Source organism: Pristiophorus japonicus, chromosome 4 (assembly GCF_044704955.1).
Source record: "Pristiophorus japonicus isolate sPriJap1 chromosome 4, sPriJap1.hap1, whole genome shotgun sequence".
Lineage (NCBI taxonomy): Eukaryota > Metazoa > Chordata > Chondrichthyes > Pristiophoridae > Pristiophorus > Pristiophorus japonicus.
This window is the reverse complement of record NC_091980.1, coordinates 109128948-109145981: the sequence shown is the minus strand read 5'-3', so window position 1 is coordinate 109145981 and position 17034 is coordinate 109128948. Positions and strand designations below refer to the sequence as shown.

General features: G+C 45.1%; 1 protein-coding gene across 1 annotated transcript in view; it reads left to right on the top strand.

Moving 5' to 3' along the window:
* LOC139262477 (glutamate receptor ionotropic, delta-2-like) overlaps window positions 1–17034 on the top strand; it is a 644533-nt gene that overhangs the window by 470773 nt on the left and 156726 nt on the right. The gene's annotated exons all lie outside the window — the stretch shown is intronic.

The following is a 17034-nucleotide window of genomic DNA, read 5'->3' as shown; positions in this document are numbered from 1 at the left end:
TTAAAAGCTTTGAATAAAATCTAGATAGATTATTTTTACAGGTTGTATAAATGAGGAATTAAGTCCATGTTTTGAATGTTGGATCGGTAATAAAATTTAAAGGAGGCAAAATTGCTCCTTTTTATAGCCCCGTTAGCGCCTCCGCAAGGCAGTTTATGCCCGGGGGCAAGGGGGCATTACCACTTTCCGTGATATTGCCCGGGCAGTTGCGGAGGCGCTGGCACGTGAGCGGTGACCCCCTCACCGCCCCATGCCAACTTCTTAACACCCCGCAGGGGAAATTTCCCCGCAGGCTGCGAGGCTGGAGCAGATGGATGTCAACGTCAGCTTTGCGGGTTGCAAAACTGGCAAACATCCGCTCTTAAAGGGGAGGGTGCTAGCGCCCCGGGACGCCATATTTTAGTGGCTGGCCCGGTCTCATGTTGCCCTGCAGTAGCAGCCATCAAAGGGCCTACAGAGTGTGCTCTGGCCCTCCCCTTTAATCAAAGGGGAGTGGCGTTGTAGCGCGTAGCACTTGACTGAGTGCTACATTAGTGCCCTGGGACCCGCTTCCTTTGAGGGGCAGTATCGGGGGTGGGACATCCGCGCCGGGTGCTACAAATCTCGGTTACTGCCTCCAATCGTGGTGCAGGGCAATTACACCCCCAAAGAGTTGACATAACATAAAAGTTGGAGCTTTCTTGTTCATAACACTAAAAATATAATTCAATTTGAATTCTAGCACATTGCAAGCTACATGTGCTTTTAAATTACCATTGTAATGAGTCCTCATATTTTAAAATATCAGATTATGGATGTTGATGGAATGTCTCATTTCAGAAAAACTACATCATAAAGATATTCTGTCATAGAAGAACATTGATAGAGATTCATGTGGTATTTTGCTAACTTTCATTAAACACAAAATGTCACACACTGGATCTGAATGATAACCCTCAAACTTCTATTCCATATTCCCTGTGATTTCTTTACAAAAAACACATGATGCTCGACTCGTCTGATTTTGTAAATTAGCACGATGATAGTGTTGTGCTAATTACTTTTGGTTTCAGAACATCTGCAACCATTAAATGTACAGACGGAGCTTTCTGAACAAACCAGACAAAGTATTAAAATGATAAAACATTCAAACAGGCCAGATTAAGCACATACAACAAACATTACTTGGCCCAAAGTATTTTGTCAAATTATTTTCATGTCATTATTCTTTAATGATGCCATACTGGGGATTTTCTTTACAGAACAAAATCTGTTAAAAGTGAATATTTGTGCCCAGTGAATATAATATTGAAAATTTACATTCATTTTCTAGTTTATTTGCTGTATATACTCCTGTCAATTCATATTAGGAGTAGCAGCATTCCTTAATGGTATTGGGGTCACATGAATAAATGCTGTGATTCAAATACAGTATTGAGAATGCTCATTAAATATCATATATTGAGTAGCAGTCCTGGAATCCTGTTTTTAAAATGTGGATGGGTTTTAGCAAACTGCAACTGCATATTTTACGGACCTGAAGTTCCTATTTCGGATACCGTCATTGACAGATGCAGTAAGCTTATTATTCTCCTTGAGTGAAGTAGGAATAGCTGGATGAAAGACATGTTTCAACTATAAAAATAATTAGTAAACATTTAATAAATACACAATGGGCTAGAAATTCGGGTACTTACCGCCATCTGTTACCGCCAGATTCGTGAAACAAAATCGTAGCCGCCTAACTTCCACCTACCTCTGCTGTGGGACTCATCGGCTGCCATTTTGGTGAGGGCCATAGCACGTCCATTAGCTGGTCTCAAACATGCAAATCTGCAGAGCATGACATCAGTTGGTATGCAACACCGACTTGATGTCACACTCTGCAAACTTGGACTTTTGCGCTGAGTTTAACGCTGGGTCCTAAGCTCACTCAGAAAACTGAATGTGCAGCAGACTTACATAGACATTGTCAGCATTATTAAAGGGACGCACACATCTTTCAGGCAAGTTTGCATTTAAGCTTTTGGCATGGGTTTTTTATATTTTATTGAAACAGTGCCTTGATGCAATAGATGTTAGAAGTTTTTAAAGTATGCAGTTAGTGCTGCTGGATGCTTACAAGGCCTCAGATGGTAAAAGAAGACTACTGTGAAGACAGAAAATGCTGAAAATAATCAGCAGGTCAGGCAGCAACAGTGGAGAGAGAAATAGAGTTCAGGTCTCAGGTCGTGATGCTGCCTGACCCACTGAGTATTTCCAGCATTTTCTGCTCTTATTTGAGATTTCCAGCATCCGCTCGCAGAGGAAAGAGGAAGACGCAGAAGAGGAGGAAGCAGAAAGAAGTTTGTAACCCAGTCAGCCCCTTTCTGGCCCGGATATCCGGGATGAAACCATCCACCTGTGGTATCAGTGACCACAGCTCCAATCCCATTTTCAACATTTGTTCCACACTTACCTTCCCTCTGTTATTGATCATCGCAGGCATCCTCTTGGAAGCAGATGCGGGTGGAAATGAGGCTGCCGTGAGTTTTTTTTCACGAACCTGGTGGTAACGGGTCCTGTGTGTGCCTTTGCCTATCCTACTAATGTCATGCAATGCTACCTCAGTGGCCTCAGCATGGCTGGCAGAAGGCTGCTGACTTTCAGTGGGGGCGACTGCAAATGGCCTTGTAGATCGACCTTGAGGAGTTGGTGGCTGCAAATGTGCATTTAAGTGACGATGTTTCTTCTTATTAATATTATTCTTCCCCTTCTCCTTCTCCTTTCTCCCCCTCTTCTTGGTCATGCACTGGCTGGGCAGGCTGCATTTCTTGGGTGTGTGAAATGAGGAAGGCAGAAATGCGGAGTTGTGGTGATGGGAGGGCCTGAAAGCAAGAGGTGCATGTGAGAAGGAGGATAATGCATGAGGATAGAAGCATCTTGTATCCTTTCAGCCCTGTCGCTAGCCAAGGGCTTCACCATGCCCCTGCCAAGAATGGCCAGCACCATCTCCTCCAAGGGGTTGAGGTGAAGGTAGGAATGGGAGGTGTGCCTCGTGTTTGGTACAGATTGTTGGTAGGTGCGTGTTTGGGGGTGGTGCTCATGTATTGAGCAATGTGTGAGGCTAGTGGTGAAATTGGTAGGAGACGGCTTTTAAAGATGCATTCATGAACTTGACCACTGGTCTGAGATCATAAGAGCATAACATAAGAAATAGGAGCAGGAGTAGGCCATTCGGCCCCTCAAGCCTGCTCCGCCATAAAAGACGATCATGGCTGCTCTGATCATGGACTCAGGTCCACTTCCCTGCCTGCTCCCCATAATAACCCCTTATCCCCTTATTGCTCAAAAATCTGTCTATCTCCGCCTTAAATATATTCAATCACCCAGCCTCCACAGCACTCTGGGGCACAGAATTCCATATATTTACAACCCTCTGAGAGAAGAAATGTCTCCTCATCTCAGTTTTAAATGGGCGGCCCCTTATTCTAAGAACCTCCACTTTTTTTTGCATGCTTAATGCCCACTTAATGCCCATTTTACCACTGAAATGAAGTATAACGCCCATATATCGCCCATTTTGGCACAAAATGAAAACTGACGCATTTTTTTAGGAGACTTATCGCCGAACGTTATTTTCCCAATGTGCTTAACGGCAGGAAAAAAATTATCGCCCGCCCACTTTTTTTGGGCGGAATCAGCAGAATGGGCGAAATCAAAGCCCAAAATATCGCCCAGCATTACTTTCCGCACGGAATTAACGCCGAGATTCAATATGAACGCCCGCACACTGATTTTTGTCGTAAAGCGCATATTTACCCGAACTAGCAGCCATGGCGATCACCCATCGTCAATTTCAGCACCTCACACACAAATCGCCTAGAATATTGCTCGCTCAAAAAAACGCCCATAAAAAGTGGAACTAACCGGAAACGAACGCCAGCGGTGTGGCTGGCATTTGTTAAATCCCATTCTTACATGAGGAGATGATATCAGAAAGATTTGCCTAAAAGAGCGCTGATGTGAGTGACAATGCTGACACATTGCTATGTGTGTGCAGCTCAGACATCAATGGTGCCCATCAACTTGGTGCCACTTAAAGTTTACGTTGATTGATGTTAAGTTGTATTTAACCCTTTCATGGTAAGGAATCACCAGTTTGTAATGGTCTAGCTATCTGAGACAATGTGCAACAAGGTTATGTTCAATCACAAAAGCTTAATACCAACATTGGTCTGAAATCATAAATATCACAGCCAATAACATCCAACCCCCGCCCACAGACCACTTTTTCCACTATTGACATCAATCACATGTTCAACATGTCCAGCAACACAGAGTACAAAAGCAAAGCAGGAGCGTGGTCCCCAGCCCCCATACATTGCAGCTAATTGCATACACCCAGATGAAGATATAACACAGCCATCACCTGCGCACATGCACCTCACTCTCCTTCTTCCCACCTCTATCCCTTCCCCTCCTAGCTCCACGGCGCCTGGCCAAGGAGCTCCTCAGGCAGTGCCTCATTGGTGAGGATGAAGGCAGATGTGATGGTTGCACGGGTACGGAAGCAGGGTTGCTGAGGGGGCAACATTCTCTGATGCAGAAGCAGGATCTTGGTCCTTGCTCTCATCTGTCGTTCGCAGTGGTGGTGCGGAACGTAGGGTTGGAGTGCCGCGCTCGGGACCACTGGAAGGCCTGCGGCAGCAGCGTTCCTGGCTATCTCATCCAGGGACTCACCATGCGCAGTCATGGTGGCTAGCTGTCGCGATATGCCCCCCAGTGCTTCGATGAGCTGGTCACCAATGTCTACAGTCCTCCTGGACAACTGTACCATCTCTCCACTCTCATGTGGTGCTCATGGAACAGACCTACTGCATCCACGAGGCTTCCGCGGGGTCAGCGCCGTCCTGGTGACAAATGGCGTGCCCTGTGGAGAGCTGATTGGGGCCAATACTTCCAGAGTGGAGGCGGAAATGATCAGAGGACCACTAGATGGCCTTGGGGTGGAATGGCTTCTAGAGCATGGCGATGCAGGTTCTTCGAAGTCCACGTTCTCATCCGTCGAGAACAGACCCAGCGGATTGACGGGCGAGAATCGGAGCTCCTCAGCACCAGATGTAGGATCATCCACCGACTCCTGCCCCGCGCCCCCACCTTCTGGCCTCTGTGGTCTTGCCTGCGGCCGCGCTGCTGGCTGAGCTGCAAAACACAAATGAGGTTATTAGAGGAGAAGGGGGTGCTAGGGTGACAAGGTGAGTCCAGCGCTACACACAGCATATGCACGACAAAAGCACCACTGCACTCAAAATCATCGCAGATATCAGATTTCATGACTACCAATATATTGCGCATTGCAATGATTTTCATTTGGCTAGCATTAATTCTATGACACTTTTAGAGATCATCTATCATATATGATTGTTCAGATATGAGTGGGTGTGGCATCTATTGACTTTACATCACGCAATGGTGTAAGCTTCACTCATATGGCATCATTTCAGGGTCTGCAGATGTATCCATGGCTGTCCGGGGATGCTTCCCTACGAGTGCGAGCACACGCTCCTCCATCTCTGTGATGTCGCTGAGGACTGGTGGCCCCCCACCCGTTCGCCTCTGCATGAACTTCATCGTCGACAGGATGACATGGCATGAGATCATTTCATGATATCATTGATAGGTACTGTCAAAGAGACTGATGCAACACATAACTGACAGATGTAATCATGATTATTATGATTATTATCATTCTTTACCAAAAGATGTACACCGTGATCGCAGGCTTTGAGTAAAACATTCCCGGTAAAAGTGCAAGACCACACATCTGCTGATAGTCAGTCATGACTGTTAGAAATCTAATTATATAAATACATAAGTACATGTAAATCAATGTAATCAAACAAGGTTGTTCCATCGTTTGCGGCATTGGTTGCCTTAACTAACCTCGGTCACCGACGAGACTACCTCTGCTATCTCGGTCCATATCTTCTGGTAGGCCTTTGGGATGGGCTTCCCACGCCCTCCCTGTGTCAAATCACCGCGGCGTAACTCGACCTCCTGCAGGAGGGAAGCATTTAGAAACATAGAAACATGGAAAATAGGTGCAGGAGTAAGCCATTTGGTCCTTCAAAACTGCACCATCATTCAATATGATCATGGCTGATCATTTTTGCAACTTTAGTACCCCATTCCTGCTTTCTCTCTATACCCCTTGATCCCTTTAGCCATAAAGGCCACATCTAACTCCCTTTTGAATATATCTAATGAACTGGCCTCAACAACTTTCTGTGGTAGAGAATTCCACAGTTTCACAATTGTCTGGGTGAAGAAGTTTCTCCTCATCTCGGTCCTAAATGGCTTCCCCCTTATCCTTAGACTGTGACCCCTGGTTCTGGACTTCCCCAACATCAGGAACATTCTTCCTGCATCTAACCTGTCGAATTCCGTCAGAATTTTATATGTTTCTTCTAAATTCCAGTGAATATAAGCCTAATCGATCCAGTCTTTCTTCATATGTTAGTCCTGCTATCCCGGGAATCAGTCTGGTCAACCTTCGCTGCACTCCCTCAATAGCAAGAATGTCCTTCCTCAGATTAGGAGACCAAAACTGTACACAATATTCAAGGTGTGGCCTCACCAAGGCCCTGTACAACTGCAGTAAGACCTCCCTGCTCCTATACTCAAGTCCTCTCGTTATGAAGGTCAACATGCCATTTGCCTTCTTCACTGCCTGCTATTCCTGCATGCCAACGTTCAGTGACTGATGTGCCATGAAACCCAGGTCTTGTTGCACCTCTACTTTTCCTAATCTGTCACCATTCAGATAATATTCTGCCTTCCTGTTTTTGCCCCCAGAGTGGATAACCTCACATTTATCCACATTATACTGCGTCTGCCATGCATTTGCCCAGTCACCTAACCTGTCCAAGTCACCCTGCAGCCTTTAGTATCCTCCTCACAGCTTACACTGCCATCCAGCTTAGTGTCATCTGCAAACTTGGAGATATTACATTCAATTCCTTCATCCAAATCATTAATGTATATTGTAAATAGCTGGGGTCCAGCACTGAACCTTGCGGTACCCCACTAGTCACTGCCTGCCATTCTGAAAAGGACCCGTTTATTCCTACTCTTTGCTTCCTGTCTGCCAACCAGTTCTCTATCCACATCAATAGATTACCCCCAATACCATGTGCTTTAATTTTGCACACTAACTTCTTGTGTGGGACCTTGTCAAAAGCCTTTTGAAAGTCCAAATACACCACATCCACTGGTTCTCCCTTGTCCACTCTACTAGTTACATCCTCAGAAAATTCTCGAAGATTTGTCAAGCATGATTTCCCTTTCATAAATCCATGCTGACTTGGACCGATCCTGTCACTGCTTTCCAAATGCGCTGCTATTATATTTTTAACAATTGATTCCAACATTTTCCCCAATACCGATGTCAGGCTAACCAGTCTATAAATCCTTGTTTTCTCTCTCCCTCCTTTTTTTAAAAGTGGTGTTACATTAGCTACCCTCCAATCCATAGGAACTGATTCAGAGTCTATAGAATATTGGAAAATGATCACCACTACATCCACTATTTCTAGGGCCACTTCCTTAAGTACTCTGGGATGCAGACTATCAGGCCCTGGGAATTTATCGGCCTTCAGTCCCATCAATTTCCCTAACACAATTTCCTGACTAATGAGGATTTCCTTCAGTTCCTCCTTCTCACGAAACCCTCGGTCCCCTAGTATTTCCGGAAGGTTATTTGTGTCTTCCTTAGTGAAGACAGACCCAAAGTATTTGTTCAATTGGTCTGCAATTTTTTTGTTCCCCATTATAAATTCATCTGATTCTGACTGCAAGGGACCGGCATTAGTCTTCACTAATCTTTTTTTCTTCACATATCTATAGAAGCTTTTGCAGTCAGTTTTTATGTTCCCTGCCAGCTTCCTCTCATACTCTATTTCCCCCCTCCTAATTGAACCCTTTGTCCTCCTCTGCTGAATTCTAAATTTCGCCCAGTCCTCAGGTTTGCTTCTTTTTCTGGCCAATTTATATGCCTCTTCCTTGGATTTAACACTATCCCTAATTTCCCTTGTTAGCCACGGTTGAGCCACCTTCCCTGTTTTATTTTTACGCCAGACAGGGATGTACAATTGTTGAAGTTCATCCATGTGATCTTTAAATGTCTGCCATTGCCTATCCACCGTCAACCTTTTAAGTATCATTCTCCAGTCTATCCTAGCCAATTCACGCCTCATACCATTGAAGTTATCTTTCTTTAAGTTCAGGACCCAAATCTCTGAATTAACTGTGTCACTCTCAATCTTAATGAAGAATTCTACCATATTATGGTCACGCTTCCCCAAGGGGCTTCGCACAACAAGGTTTATAATTAATCCTCTATCATTGCACAACACCCAGTCTAGGATGGCCAGCTCTCAAATTGGTTTCTCGACATATTGCTCTAGAAAACAATCCCTTATACACTCTAGGAAATCCTGCTCCACCGTATTGCTACCAGTTTGGTTAGCCCAATCTATATGCAGAGTAAAGTCACCTATGATAACTGCTGTACCTTTATTGCACACATCCCTAATTTGCTGTTTGATGCCATCCCCAACCTCACTACTACTCTTTGCTGGTCTGCACACAACTCCCATTAGTGTTTTCTGCCCTTTGGTGTTTCGCAGCTCTACTCATACAGATTACACATCATCCAAGCTAATGTCCTTCCTTACTATTGCGTTAATCTCCTCTTTAACCAGCAACACTACCCCACCTCCTTTTCCTTTCTGTCTATCATTCCTGAATATTGAATACTCCCTGGACGTTGAGTTCCCAGCCTTGGTCACCCTGGACCCATGTCTCTATAATCCCAATTACATCATATCCGTTAACAGCTATCTGCGGAGTTAATTCATCCACCTTATTACAAATGTTCCGTGCATTGAGACAAAGAGCCTACAGGCTTGTTTTTTTAACACTGTCCCTTTTAGAATTATGTTGTAATGTGGCCCTTTTTGATTTTTGCCTTGGATTTCTCTGCCCTCCACTTTTTCTTATCTCCTTTCTACCTTTTAGCTTCTGCCCCCATTTTATTTCCCTCTGTCTCCCTGCATAGATTCCCATCCCCCTGCCATATTAGTTTAAACCCTCCCCAACAGCACTAGGAAATACTCTCCCTAGGACATTGGTTCCAGTCCTGCCCAGGTGCAGACTGGTGTGTACTGGTCCCACCTCCCCCAGAACTGGTTCCAATGTCCTAGGAATTTGAATCCCTCCCTCTTGCACCATTCCTCAAGCCACGTATTCATCTTAACTATCCTGCTATTTCTACTCTGACTAGTAGGTGTCACTAGTAACAATCCTGAAATTACTACCTTTGAGGTCCTCCTTTTTAATTTAACTTCTAGCTCCCTAAATTGAGCTTGTAGGACCTCATCCCATTTTTCACCTATATCTTGGTACCTATATGCACCATGACAACTGGCTGTTCACCCTTCCCCTCCAGAATGCCCTGCAGCCGCACCAAGACATCCATGACCCTTGCACCAGAGAGGCAACATACCATCCTGGAGTCTCGATTGCAGCCGCAGAAATGCCTATCTATTCCCCTTACAATCGAGTCCCCTACCACTATAGTTTTCCCACTCTTTTTCCTGCTCTCCTATGCAGAAGAGCCACCCATGGTGCCATGAACTTGGCTGCTGCTGCCTTCCCTGATGAGTCATCTCCCCCAACAGTATCCAAAACAGGACCCTTGCACTACCTTCCTTCCACTGCTCTGCCTGGTGGTTCCCTATCTGCCTGTGTAACCTTTACCTGTGGTGTGACCAACTCACTAAACGTGCTATTCACGACATCCTCAGCGTCGGGATGCTCCAGAGTGAATTCATGCGCAGCTCCAGTGCCGCAATGACGTCTGTCAGGAGCTGCAGTTGGATACACTTCCTGCACACAAAGTAGTCAGGGACACTGGATCGGTCCCTGACTTCCCACATAACACAGGAGGAGCATGACATGGGTCTGGGCATTCCTGCCATTATTTAACCCTTAAGTTAACTTAATTTGGCAACAATGCCAAAGGTCACCTACTGATAAGAAAATAAAAATAAAACAAAAAAACAATCCACCAGCCAATCACTTACCCGCTTGGCTGTCATGTCACACTTCGATTTCTTATTACTTCGTTGTTTACTTTGGTCCCTGCATCGACTGCCGCTCCCGACTGCCGCTGCTCCAGGCCTTTTGTTGTCCTCGATCCTCGACCTCCCGCTCCTCCGACTGCCACTCCCAACTGCCACTGATCCAAGCCAGTTATAATACTCAATCCTCGACCACCTGCTCCTCCAACAGCCACTCCCGACTGCTGCTGCTCCTGGCCTTTTTTCGGCCTCGATCCTCGACCTCCCGCTCTTCCGACTGCCGCTCGTCCGAGAACCTCATGGCTCTTTTGCAGCTCCAATGTGCTCCTCTCCCACCTCACTGCTCTCTCCAGCGTCAGTCTCCACAGCGTGCTGTGATGCCTCCTCCTCTTTGCCTACTTGCTATGAAGCTCTAAAGTCTCCCTCCTTTCTCCCAAAGCAGCTACACTACACCCAGCCACATCTTCAGTCCCTCTGAGCTCCCTCTCTCTCTGTCTTCTCTTCTGCGCATGTCAGGGTGACCCTTGACCTCCAGAATCGTGGGACTCGAGCGTTGCCATGCCATTGCTAAGGACGGCTGCACTTTACGGCAGAAGGTCAAAAAGATTTTACGCTACCGACCATTTCATATGGCTCGCGATAACGCCCATTTTTAAAAATGTAAACTAGGGCATGGGCGAGAAGCCGGCGATCTGAAAACCCTTTTCTAATGACCACGCTGGAAATAATGCCCATTTTTGGGCGATAAGCACAAAAGTGGATGTTCTAGCCCCATGTCCCTTAGTTTTAGTTTCCCCTATGAGTGGAAATATCATCTCTGCATTCACCTTGTCAAGCCCCCTCATTATATGTATGTTTCAATAAAATCACCTCACCTCCTTCTGAACTCCAATATGTATATGCCCAACCTACTCAACCTATCCTCATAAAGCAACCCCCTCATCTCCAGAATCAACCCAATGAACCTTCTCTGAAGAGCCTCTAATGCAAGTATATCCTTCCTTAAACACGGAGACCAAAACTGTATGCAGTACTCCAGGTGTGGCCTCAGCAATACCTTGTGCAGTTGTAGCAGGACTTCTCTGCTTTTATAATCTATCCCCCTTGCAATAAAGACCAACATTCTATTTGCATTCCTAATTACTTGCTGTACCTGCATACACATTTAAATTATAATTTGCTTTTCTATTTTTTCTGCCAAAGTGGAAAATCTCACATTTTCCCACATTATACTCCATCTGCCAAATTTTTGCCCACTCACATAGCCTGTCTATATCCCTTTGCAGATTTTTTGTGTCCTCCTCGCAATTTGCTTTCCCACCCATCATTATATCATCATCAAACTTGGCTACATTACACTCGGTCTCTTCATCCAAGTCATTAATATAGATTATAAATAGTTGAGCACCCAGCACCGATCCCTGTGGCTCCCCACTAGTCACTCTTTGCCAACCGGAAAATGACCCATTTATCCCGACTCTGTTTTCTGTTAGTTAGCCTATCCTCTATTCATGCTAATATATTACCCCCAACCCCATGAGCTTTTATCTTATGCAGTAACCTATTATGTGCCACCTTATTGAATGCCTTCTGGAAATCCAAATACATCACATTCACTGGTTCTCCCTGATCCACCCTGCTCGTTACATCTTCAAAGAACTCCAGCAAATTTGTCAAAGATGATTTCCCTTTCATAAAACCATGCTGACTCTGCTTGATTGAATCATGCTTTTCCAAATGTCCCGCTACTGCTTCCTTAAGAATGGACTCCAGCATTTTCCCAACAACAGATGTTAAGCTAACTGATCTATAGTTTCCTGTTTTTTATCTGCCTCCTTTTTAAAATAGTGGCATTACATTTGTGGTTTTCCAATCTGCTGGGACCACCCAGAATCCAGGGAATTTTGGTAGATTGCAAACAATGTATCCAATATTTCTGCAGCCACTTCTCTTAAGACCCGAGGATGTAAGGCATCAGGTTCAGGGGACTTGTCTGCCTTTAGTCCCATTTACCTAGTACTACTTCATTAGTAATAGTAATTGTATTAAGTTCCTCCCTACCTATAGCCCCTTGATTATTCACTGTTGGGATGTTTTTAGTGTCTTCTATCGTGAAGACCAATGCAAAATATTTGTTCAACGACTTTGCCATTTCCCTGTTCTCCATTATTAATTCCCCAGTCTCATCCTCCAGGGGCCCAACATTTACTTTAACCACTCTTTTCCTTTTAATGTAACTGTAGAAACTCTTACTATCTGTTTTTATATTTTGTGCTAGTTTACTTTCACAATCTATCTTCCCTCTCTTAATCATTTTTTTGTACTTGCTCCAGCAACACTATGGCCATGCTCCATTGGGCCTCCTGCTGTGAGTAGCGCCTGAACACCAGTCTTACATTGTAAATTTAGCACAGCACTAATGATAAACATCAGGCAGCACCACAATACCCGTGCTGCCTGTGCAATTAATTCTGGCAGCCGTTCACTGTGGCCTGTGGTGGCACTGGCAGCTTTTCAGCGCACTCGAATTTTTAGCCTGTCGTCTTTAAAAAAATATATAGCTTTGTAGTAAATGTACCTCTTTATCTTGTACTAACTGCAGTTTATAAAGTTCATAGGTAGACAAGTCCCCTGGTCCTGATGAAATGCATCCCAGGCTATTAAAAGAGATGACGGAAGTTATAGCAGATGCATTCATTATTATCTATCAAAATTCTCTGGACTCTGGGGAGGTACCAGAGGATTGGAAAGCAGCTAATGTAGCGCCTCTGTTTAAAAAAGGGGGCAGACAAAAGGCAGGTAACTATAGGCCGGTTAGTTTAACATCTGCAGTGGGGAAAATGCTTGAAACTATCATTAAGGAAAAAATAGCGGGACATCTAGATAGGAATAGTGCAATCAAGCAGACGCAGCATGGATTCATGAAGGGGAAATCATGTTTAACTAATTTACTGGAATTCTTTGAGGATATAACGATCATGGTGGATGGAGGTGTACCGATGGATGTGGTGTATTTAGATTTCCAAAAGGTATTCGATAAGGTGCCACACAAAAGGTTACTGCAGAAGATAAAGGTACACGGAGTCAGAGGAAATGTATTAGCATGGATCGAGAATTGACTGGCTAACAGAAAACAGAGAGTCGGGATAAATGGGTCCTTTTCGGGTTGGAAATCGGTGGTTAGTGGTGTGCCACAGGGATCGGTGCTGGGACCACAACTGTTTACAATATACATAGATGACCTGGAAGAGGGGACAGAGTGTAGTGTAACAAAATTTGCAGATGACACAAAGATTAGTGGGAAAGCGGGTTGTGTAGAGGACACAGAGAGGCTGCAAAGAGATTTGGATAGGTTAAGCGAATGGGCTAAGGTTTGGCAGATGGAATACAATGTCGGAAAATGTAAGGTCATTCACCTTGGAAAAAAAAACAGTAAAAGGGAATATTATTTGAATGGGGAGAAATTACAACATGCTGTGGTGCAGAGGGACCTGGGGGTCCTTGTGCATGAATCCCAAAAAGTTAGTTTGCAGGTGCAGCAGGTAATCAGGAAGGCGAATGGCATGTTGGCCTTCATTGTGAGAGGGATGGAGTACAAAAGCAGGGAGGTCCTGCTGCAACTGTACAGGGTATTGGTGAGGCCGCACCTGGAGTACTGTGTGCAGTTTTGGCCACCTTACTTAAGGAAGGCTATACTAGCTTTGGAGGGGGTACAGAGACGATTCACTAGGCTGATTCTGGAGATGAGGGGGTTACCTTATGATGATAGATTGAGTAGACTGGGTCTTTACTCGTTGGAGTTCAGAAGGATGAGGGGTGATCTTATAGAAACATTTAAAATAATGAAAGTGATAGACAAGATAGAGGCAGTGAAGTTGTTTCCACTGGTCGGGGAGACTAGAACTAGGGGGCACAGCCTCAAAATACGGGGGAGCCAATTTAAAACCGAGTTGAGAAGGAATTTCTTCTCCCAGAGGGTTGTGAATCTGTGGAATTCTCTGCCCAAGGAAGCAGTTGAGGCGAGCTCTTTGAATGTATTCAAATCACAGATAGATAGATTTTTAACCAATAAGGGAATTAAGGGTTATGGGGAGCGGGCGGGTAAGTGGAGCTGAGTCCACGGCCAGATCAGCCATGATCTTGTTGAATGGCGGAACAGGCTCGAGGGGCTAGATGGCCTACTCCTGTTCCTAATTCTTATGTCCTTATGTTCTATATTATATATATATTTTATTATCGTGATGTAAAGTGACTTGTTTATAAGTCTATGGCAGAGGTGGTTTCTTGCCATCGTGAAGTTTGGCATACATCTTAATTGACAAACAAAGAAGGAGTGTATATATATTACATAAAGATGATTAATAGTACATTGACAAAGAATATGCTAAAAAGCGGCCTGCCCAGCGAAGCTGATTGAGTGTGGTCAGTGCTTCAATGCTGGGGTGGTTAGCCTGGGTGAGGACACTGGGGTTGGTTCACCTATCCTCCCAGGGGATTTGCAGGATCTTGCGGAGACATTGTTGGTGATATATCTCCAGCGACTTGAGGTGTCTTCTGTACATCGTCTATGCCTCTGATCCATACAGGAGGGCTGGTATTACTACAGCCCTGTAGACCATGAGCTTGGTGGTAGATTTGAGGGCCTGGTCTTCGAACACTCTTTTCCTCAGGCGGCCGAAAGCTGCACTGGCGCGAGACTCCCTAAGCAATTGCTCAATGCGGAGCTCCTTCATGGCAAATGAGCCAAAGGTGGACAGCGGAAACGTTACAAGGACACCCTCAAAGCCTCCCCTGCTAAAGTGCGACATCCCCGCTGACACCTGGGAGTCCCTGGCCGAAGACCACACGAGGTGGAGAAAGTGCATCCGGGAGGGCATTGACCTCTTCGAATCTCAACGCCGCGAGTGTGAAGAGGTCTGGCGCAGAAAGCGGAAGGAGCGTGCGGCAAATCAGTCCCACCCCACCATTCCCCCGACGAATGTCTATCCCACCTGTGACAGGGTTTGTGGCTCTCGTTTTGGACTGTTCAGCCACCAAAGAACTCACTTTAAGAGTGGAAGCAAGTCTTCCTCAATTCCGAGGGACTGCCTATGATATCATGATGACTAAAACGTACCATATTTTGCACATTAACCCTTAATTTACTCTCACCGAAGGGAAATGATAATCTCCCTGTCCAGTTTATTTGAAGATTTTAGCTCACATACCATGATGCTGAAACTATGACTAGTTCTCCAAAAATTAAACTGCTCATATAGCTGTAATACTCAAATACTGGGGGCTACAATCGATAAACATAGAAACATAGAGACATAGAAACATAGAAAATAGGTGCAGGAGTAGGCCATTCAGCCCTTCTAGCCTGCACCGCCATTCAATGAGTTCATGGCTGAACATGCAACTTCAGTATCCCCTTCCTGCTTTCTCACCATACCCCTTGATCCCCCGAGTAGGAAGGACTTCATCTAACTCCTTTTTGAATATATTTAGTGACTTGGCCTCAACTAATTTCTGTGGTAGAGAATTCCACAGGTTCACCACTCTCTGGGTGAAGAAGTTTCTCCTCATCTCGGTCCTAAATGGCTTACCCCTTATCCTTAGACTGTGACCCCTGGTTCTGGACTTCCCCAACATTGGGAACATTCTTCATGCATCTAACCTGTCTAAACCCGTCAGAATTTTAAACGTTTCTATGAGGTCCCTTCTCATTCTTCTGAACTCCAGTGAATACAAGCTCAGTTGATCCAGTCTTTCTTGATAGGTCAGTCCTACCATCCCGGGAATCAGTCTGGTGAATCTTCGCTGCACTCCCTCAATAGCAAGAATGTCCTTCCTCAAGTTAGGAGACCAAAACTGTACACAATACTCCAAGTGTGGCCTCACCAAGGCCCTGTACAACTGTAGCAACACCTCCCTGCCCCTGGACTCAAATCCCCTCGCTATGAAGGCCAACATGCCATTTGTTTTCTTAACCGCCTGCTGTATCTGCATGCCAACCTTCAATGACTGATGTACCATGACACCCAGGTCTCGTTGCACCTCCCCTTTTCCTAATCTGTCACCATTCAGATAATAGTCTGTCTCTCTGTTTTTACCACCAAAGTGGATAACCTCACATTTATCCACATTATACTTCATCTGCCATGCATTTGCCCACTCACCTAACCTATCCAAGTCACTCTGCAGCCTCATAGCATCCTCCTCGCAGCTCACACTGCCACCCAACTTAGTGTCATCCGCAAATTTGGAGATACTACATTTAATCCCCTCGTCTAAATCATTAATGTACAGTGTAAACAGCTGGGGCCCCAGCACAGAACCTTGCGGTACCCCACTAGTCACTGCCTGCCATTCTGAAAAGTCTCCATTTACTCCTACTCTTTGCTTCCTGTCTGACAACCAGTTCTCAATCCATGTCAGCACACTACCCCCAATTCCATGTGCTTTAACTTTGCACATTAATCTCTTGTGTGGGACCTTGTCGAAAGCCTTCTGAAAGTCCAAATATACCACATCAACTGGTTCTCCCTTGTCCACTTTACTGGAAACATCCTCAGAAAATTCCAGAAGGTTTGTCAAGCATGATTTCCCTTTCACAAATCCATGCTGACTTGGACCTATCATGTCACCTCTTGCCAAATGCGCTGCTATGACATCCTTAATAATTGATTCCATCATTTTACCCACTACTGATGTCAGGCTGACCCGTCTATAATTCCCTGTTTTCTCTCTACTCCTTTTTTAAAAAGTGGGGTTACATTGGCTACCCTCCACTCGATAGGAACTGATCCAGAGTCAATGGAATGTTGGAAAATGACTGTCAATGCATCCACTATTTCCAAGGCCACCTCCTTTAAGTACTCTGGGATGCAGTCCATCAGGCCCTGGGGATTTATCGGCCTTCAATCCCATCAATTTCCCCAACACAATT